The sequence below is a fragment of the Callospermophilus lateralis genome, chromosome 1 (assembly GCF_048772815.1).
Source record: "Callospermophilus lateralis isolate mCalLat2 chromosome 1, mCalLat2.hap1, whole genome shotgun sequence".
Lineage (NCBI taxonomy): Eukaryota > Metazoa > Chordata > Mammalia > Rodentia > Sciuridae > Callospermophilus > Callospermophilus lateralis.
The window spans coordinates 117,648,537-117,656,569 of record NC_135305.1 but is presented as its reverse complement, the minus strand read 5'-3'; the positions used below and the strand labels follow the sequence as shown (position 1 = coordinate 117,656,569).

Genomic DNA, 8,033 nt, shown 5'->3' with positions numbered 1-8,033 from the left:
CGGTAAAATGAGACAGACATTATTACCATATACAGCCAAAGGCATGAGACGTTGTGCTCCATTTGTGTACAATACACCAAAATTCATTTTACTGTCAGGTATAACTAATTAGAACTTTTAAAGTATAAAAAAATAATTAATTAATTAGTTAGTTAATTAATTAATTAAAAGAGCCCTCACACCTATCTTCACTTTTCTCTTATCACTCCTACTGCCTTCACTTAGAATATACTCACTTCTCCCGGAACTCCACGCGGCGGCGCGGCTGCCGGACCCGGGGGTCGGTGCCACTATGTTGGTCACCCAGAGGATGTTTCCTCGGCGAGGGGCCAACTCTGAGTCGGAGGAAGATGAGCAGGATTTGGAGGAGGTTCAGCTAAAACTGGAAGAGACCCGAGAGGTGCAGAACTTGAGAAAGAGGCCCAAGGTGGTGAGTGCTGCTGCACTGCTGGTGGGAGAGAAGGTAAAGAAGAGACCACACTAGTGGATGATCTCTTTCAGATGAAGACAGGTGGATGGTGGACATGAAGAAATTGAAGGAAAGGGGGAAAGATTAGTGAAGAGGAGGACATTCATCTGGGTACATCATTTTCTGCAGAAACCAATTGGAGGGATGAAGATGCAGACATGATGAAGTACATCGAGACAGAGCTAAAGAAGAGGAAAAGGATTGTGCAACACGAGGAACTGAAAATCAAGCTAAAGAATGCAGAGGACTGTCTATATGAACTTCCTGAAAACACCCGCGTCTCCTCTGCAAAGACTGAGGAGATGCTTTCCAACCAGATGTTGAGTGGCATCCCCGAGGTGGACCTGGGCATCGATGCAAAAATAAAAAATATCATTTCCATGGAGGATGCCAAGGCTCGCCTGCTGGCAGAGCAGCAGAACAAGAAGAAAGACAGTGAAACATCCTTCGTGCCCATGAACATGGCTGTGAATTACGTGCAATACAACCGATTTTATCATGAGGAGCTCAAAGCTCCCATCTGGAGAAACAAAGAGCCCAAAGCCCGGCCCTTGCAAGTGGGTGACACAGAGAAGCCAGAGCCTGAACGGTCTCCTCCTAACCGCAAGCGTTCTGCTAATGAAAAGGCCACTGATGACTACCACTATGATAAGTTCAAGAAGATGAACAGGCGGTACTGAGACAACGGGGAGGAGTCACTAGCACATGTGGCCGCACCCACCCTGCTACAGAAGGCCTGAGCGGTCCCTGCTGGGCAGGTTTGGTGCCCCTGCTTCCTACTGGCTTTCAAGCACTGAATTTGTGACTTTGAAACAGAACTGGTTAGTTTTCCTATATGGGGGCAAACTGTTCCTATGAGCATCATTAAATCTTGTTTGCAAATGGGAAAAAAAAGAATATAATCACTTCTCCAATTTATAACTTTAGTAGCCCTGGAGCTTCCTGGCAACCATTCTTTTCATTCAGTCTGTCTTCTATAATGCCATCAGAATTACCTTTCAAGAATACAAATCTTAAAAAAAAAAAAAAAAGAATACAAATCTTAAAACACTCTCACTGTCCATACAGAATATAATTCCAAGTATTTTAGCGTATACTTGAGAACTATCAAATCTTGTCCTTGTCTAGCTCTGTGGCCTCAACTCCTACCCTTTCCTCAATGCCCCCACTCAGTTATTCCCTCCCATACAGTCTGCTTTCTGGCCACATGGAATTACTATTCATCTACTATTAGTCTACTTACTCTTCTACTACCATATATTTCCATAATTGCATGCTGTGCTTAAGATAAAAGTCTGAGAAATACTAATGTTCTATAAAATGTCAGATGGGTTCTAAATAAAGTAGCAATACTTTCGTTAAACTGTGAGTGTGTGTATAGCATTTCAAACAAATTTATATAGTTGTTCTTGAGTGAATTGGTAGTCTGCTTTAAGAAATACTGTGCCACATGAAGAATGTCATTAGAAAGTAATAGATACATGAATTTGTGAATCGGCTTTAGTTTTTGGGTGTGTGTGTGTGTGTGTGTGTGTGTGTGTGTGTTTCAGTACTGGGGATTGAACTCAGGGGCACTTGACCACTGAGCCACATCCCCAGCCTTATTTTGTATTTCATTTAGAGAAAGGACCTTACTGAGTTGCTTAGCACCTCACTTTTGCTGAGGCTGGCATGCGCCACAGTACCCAGCTCTGCTTTGTTATTTAAAGAGTGTATTAACAGTCATCTCACATATAGAATATTTACTGTTTATGTTGGGTATCTTGAATTTTCATTTCAGCATATGTTTGTCATACTATAAAATGTTTATTTGTGTATATGTCTTAACACAAAAATTTAAATGTGATCATTTAAGTCACAATTAATTACCCTGTGAGACTGCAAATTTTGCTGTGTTCTTTAAACTAAACACAAAATGTCTCATGAACTCCAGCTGGTGTTAATTCATTTTAATTTTAAAGTGTTTTCCAATTTTGATTAATTGGAGTAAATTAAACTTACATTTTTCTGTTCATTACTATACTCTTAAGAGCAAAGAAGCAATTCAAGATTAGGAAAAAATATTCTCAATACACATGTTGACAAAGGATTCATATCCAGAATGTATTAAAAAAACTAAATTTCATCAAGAAAAAAGACAGACAGCAGAACAGAAAAAGGTTTGAACAGATGCCACACAAAAAGAATCCCAAGTGCCCATAAAGAAATGAAAAAAATGAACTTCATCAGAAAAAAAAAATGCACATGAAAAATCACAATGAGAAAACACTATAGACTTACCAAAAAAGACTTAAAATCAAAAAATATTAAATGTTGACAAGGATGTGAAACAAAACAATTAAATATTGGTCGTGAGTGTGTAAATGGGTATGACCACTTTGCAAAACTACTTGGAAGTATTATATAACACTAAATATCCCACTCATAAGTATACACCCAACATATGTGCTTATGTTTGTTCACTGAATGATTTGTATCTGAATATTCATAATAACATTATTTGTAAAAGCTCCAAACTGCAAACTAATCAAATACCCAACAGTAGAATACATAAACAAATCATAGTATATTCCACCAGTGGAATGCTAGAGGGCAATGAGCATGAATGATCAACTATTATATTTAACAACATAAGTGACTCACACATAATGCTGGGCAAAAGGAACCAGATACTAGTTAATACTGTATGACTTAATAAGTATGATTTCGTTTACATAAAATTCAAAAGTAGTGCTATGCCGTGTGCATACACAAATATGAAACAAAACCCACCATTATGTACTACTATGATGCACCATTTCCTTTTTAGGAAATAAAATTAATTGTAAGAAAATATACAAAAGCAAGTGAAACTAATCTATGCTATTAGAAGTCATGATAGTAGTTTCTCTTGATGGGAAAAGGGAATAGTTACTAGACAGGAGCATGAGGGCATCTTGAGTATAGTTCTGTTTCTTGATTCAGCTTCAGGTTTTGTGGTAAGAGCTCTCCCTGAACAAAGAGGAAACTATGTGAGGCACTTAGTAGCTATGTGTTCATGTATTCCCAGAACAAAAAGAAGGTGACACGGCACATTCGGTGCACATACACAACTCTGTCATAACTCTGCCATAATTCTGCCACAACTCTGTTATGCACAACACTGTCACAAAGTAATACTTAGCAAATACAAAAGCAATAGAGATAAATACCTTACATTCATAATGGAGTGAAATTAGAAATCAATGATGAGATTAAATAAATAGAAACCATTCTTAACATCTGGAGATTAAATAGTATACTTTTCAATGATGACTGGATAGCAGAAGAAATCAGGGGAGAAATAAAAAACTATTTAGAGGTAAATGAGAATAATGGTACAACATATCAAAATCTCTGGGACTATGAAGTTGGTTCTAAGAGGAAAGTTCATAGCATTGAGCTCATTAAAAGAATAGAAAGATATCAAATAAATAATCTACCATTTCATCTCAAGTCCCTAGAAAAAGAAGAGGAAACCAACATTAAAATCAGTAGAAGAGGACAGGGGGCAGTGGTGCAAACCTGTAATCCCATGAAAATCTATATCACATTACCATAAAATCATTTAATAATATATAATGCCATAGTGATGTTTGACTCTTCAGATGTCAAGCTAAGTGATCTTGGGTAAGTTACTGTACTTCTCTAGTTTCTTCCTTACGTTTACTTTGAGGTGAAATTGAAATAACATAAAAAACTCTTAGCACAGTGCCTGGCATATACCTACACGTTGAGTAAATATTGGCTTCTATAATTATTATTGTTGTTTTTAATACTAAATAACAAAACCACATAGACACTTAAAATTTATTGGGAAAAGTAGCTCATGCAGTCCAAACAACAAAGATTTGGTGGTATCAAAAGGCTAATTTGTTAATTTACACTGAGAAAGATAACTGTCAAGCTGATTAGTATTCATATAATCAGCAGAGCATTTTCCTCCCAGGAAAGAAACACACTTAGGAAACCAAATGAGATCAGGGTCTACTTAGAGACTGCACTGAAATCAAGCCAGAAAAATGACTATATTCTCTCTCTTCTCTCTCTCTCTCTCTCTCTCTCTCTCTCTCTCTCTCTCTCTCTCTCTCTCCTATTTCTCCTTCAACTTCAATATTTCCTATCTTTGTTATAATTTAATATTCCTAGGAAAATTGTTTTACTTACTATCCTGAACAATCTCTCTGACTTTCCTTTAGCTACAGAATAAAGCATACATTCCTTAGGGCAGCTGTGAGGATCATATTAATCTGTTCCCAAAGTTGCTATCCAATTTCATTCCCACCTTCTGACCAACATAAGCTCTCCACTTCAGTAAAGATAGGTTCTTTGTTATTCTCTGAAATATGTCATGCTTATTCTTATTTCATGCTAACCCAGAGGCTGTTTTCCTCATAAAATTGTCTCTCCAGAGTCTTTTTATCATTTAAGAGCCAGCTTAAGTCCTACCTCCTTCATAAGGAATAGTCAATTAATTCCAGTCTATACTGAATTTCCAAATCTCTGTGAGTTAGATTGCCTTGCTCTTTTTCACAATTATGTAAATATAGGCATATTGACTTAACTGTCCTATAGAACTTATTTCCTTAACCAAATTATTAACTTCTGGAAGATGAAGTAGTTGGGTTTTGGGTTAGTTTGGGTATATGCTTAGAAAATAACACAGTGTTACATATAATACTGAATCTCAATGAATAAAGAAATGATTCATTAATGAAGTTCCTAATCCAGCAAGGTTACCTGGCCCTGACATGTGCCCTGTTACAGTTTGCATCTTAAATATCCCCCAAAGGCCCATATGTAGCAGGCTTGGTTGCCAGTCTATAGCACTATTGGGAAAGGATAGAAAATTTAGGAAGTCAGGAGAAGTTAAGTCATTGAGCATATTCATTGAGCATATGCCCTTTCTTTTTTTTAACATTATTTATTGTTTCAAATGTTTTTAATGTATGAATTATAACAAAGGAAAAAGAATTTTCAAAACCTTTAGTCATTAAGTACTGAATTTTCTCAAGTTTCCTATCAAAGACATTCATTTTTGCCTGCTTTCATACACATATTTTTTAATTTATTACTGAATTTTCTCAAGTTTCCTATCAAAGACATTCATTTTTGCCTGCTTTCATACACATATTTTTTAATTTATTCTAATTTGTTATATATGACAGCAGAATGCATCTAGAGCACAATTTTTCATATCTCTGGTTGTACACAACGTAGTTTCACACCATTCATGTCTTCATACATATACTTAGAGTAATGATATCCCTCACATCCCACTGCCTTTCCTATCATCATATCCTCTCCCTTCCCCTCCCTCCCCTTTGCCTTATTTAGAGTTTGTCTATTCTTCCCATCCTCCCCCCACATTCCCATTATGAATCAGCATCCTTATATCAGAGAAAATATTTGGCATTTGGTTTTCCTTCCTTTCTTTTTGTTTGCTTCTTGGCCACCATGAAGTGAGCAGCTTTGTCCCATCATCTACTCCCAGCAATGATGTTCTGCCTCAACAAAGGCCCCAAAACAATAGAGCAAACCAACCATGAACTGAAACCCTGAGCCAAAATAAATCCTTTTTAAGTTGTTTACCTCAGGTGTTTTGTCACAGTGATAGAATGCTGACCAACATACTCCCCCAGGCTCCAAACATTCAAGTTTCTGTTAGTGCTCTCTCTACACTGTAACTTTATCACCATGTGCAGCACAAGATTCCTAATTGCTTCAGGAAGTAAATGTCTAACAAAAAAGATCATTATCTCCAAATGTCCCTTTGTGATTTCTTTTACTCCAGAAGATAGAAATATATCAATATGAAATAAATACCCAGTAAGTAACTTTGTAATCTATTTTAATTTCCTAGATATCCTCAGTCCTTTAGGCAGATAAAATCTCCCAGAATACTAATACCAATTAACTGATAAAAAGATAAAAATCCTGCCCTCCCCTCCCCCCCAAAAAAAAAAGACACAAAGATTTGAAAGTGACTCATTAAATGGTCATTTATTTTCTTTTAATTCTAAACAAATACATTAAGTGGTAGGTGTATTCTGATAGAATGAGAGAGCTGAGCAGAAGCCATTTGTATGACTGTTTCAGTTTTCTTTCAACAATTGTAAGCTGTTAAAAATTAAGTAGAGGGGCTGGGGTTGTGGCTCAGCAGTAAAGTGCTCACCTCGCATGAGTGAGGTCCTGGGTTTGATCCTCAGCCCCACATAAAAATAAGTGAATAAAATAAAGGTATTGTGTCCAATTACCAATAAAAAATAAATATTAAAAAAATTAAATAGAGGCACTAGGTTCAATTCTCACCACCACATAAAAATAAACAAATAAAATAAAGGCATTCTGTCCATCTACAACTACAAAAAAAGATTTAAATTAAGTAGATAGCTTGCATAACAGTACTTTCTATCTTTATGTGGCCCAAAGATAGAAATGAAAATTTCTAAAAGCAAAAAACTAAAATCAAGGACAGTTATATAAACAATTTCCCAAGTTGTTCATTAGGCAGAAATAAACCAAGCTCAAATTTGAAAAGACAAAGGAAAAATGAATACTAAAATATCCTATCTGCTCCTATCTAAACTATAAAATAAATTTGAACTAGAAAAATTTTATTGTGAATTTTCCAGTGGAGAACTAGATAAGTAAATAAGTTTAAGAAACATTTTAATTTCCAAAACCAATTTTCTATAAATTTAGCATAAGGTGTGTGGATTAAGTTTATCAACTGCCTAATGCAAATTATGTGATATTTTATTCATTCATACATTTGGAGGAGAAAATATAAATCACACAAAAATTTTTAAAAATATATCTTATTCACCTTTTTTATTCCCTCAGAGTGTAAAAGTGCTCTGCGTATAGCAGGGGTTTAGAAGCACCTCTTGAATTAACTTCATATGTAGTTTTTTTGCAAATTTTAAACTCAAAAGTTGACATGTACACTTGATACCCATTAGGATGACTAACCAATGGGTAAGGATAAGTGTTAGTGAGGATGTGGAAGAAATTAAAACCCTAATCCACTTTGATGGAACTGTAAAATGGTCCAGCCATTAGAGAACACGGTATGGCAATTCCTCAAAACTTTAAACAGAATTATAAAACCCAGAAATTCCCCTCCTAGGTATGCAGATTTTAAAAAAAAAATTTAAAGTGGGAACTCAGGTATTTTTAGAATAATGCTCACAACAGCATTATTTGTAAGAGTCAAAAGGTGGAAACAAGCCAGACTTAAGATATGATATGGCTCAGTGGTTAAGTATCCCTGGGTTCAATTCTAGTACTACCTCTCCCCCCAAAAAAAGTGGAAACAATCCAAATCCAAATGTCTATCAGTGAATGAATGAATCAGTAGTTGTGGTGGTATGGGCCAGCAGTCCTAGCTACTCAGGAGACTGAGGCAGAGGTTTACTTCAGCCCAGGAAAACAATGAGAACTTGTCTCAAAAACAAAACAAAAGTTGGGCACACTGGTCCACACCTACACTCCCAGCGACCTGGGAGGCTGAGATAGGAGGATCACATTTTAAGGCCAGCTT

The 8,033-nt window shown here is 36.1% G+C and overlaps 1 pseudogene; it reads left to right on the top strand.

The window, feature by feature from the left end:
* Positions 1–292: 292 nt before the first annotated feature.
* LOC143406493 (splicing factor C9orf78 pseudogene) lies at positions 293–1,149 on the top strand (annotated as a pseudogene).
* Positions 1,150–8,033: the final 6,884 nt, after the last annotated feature.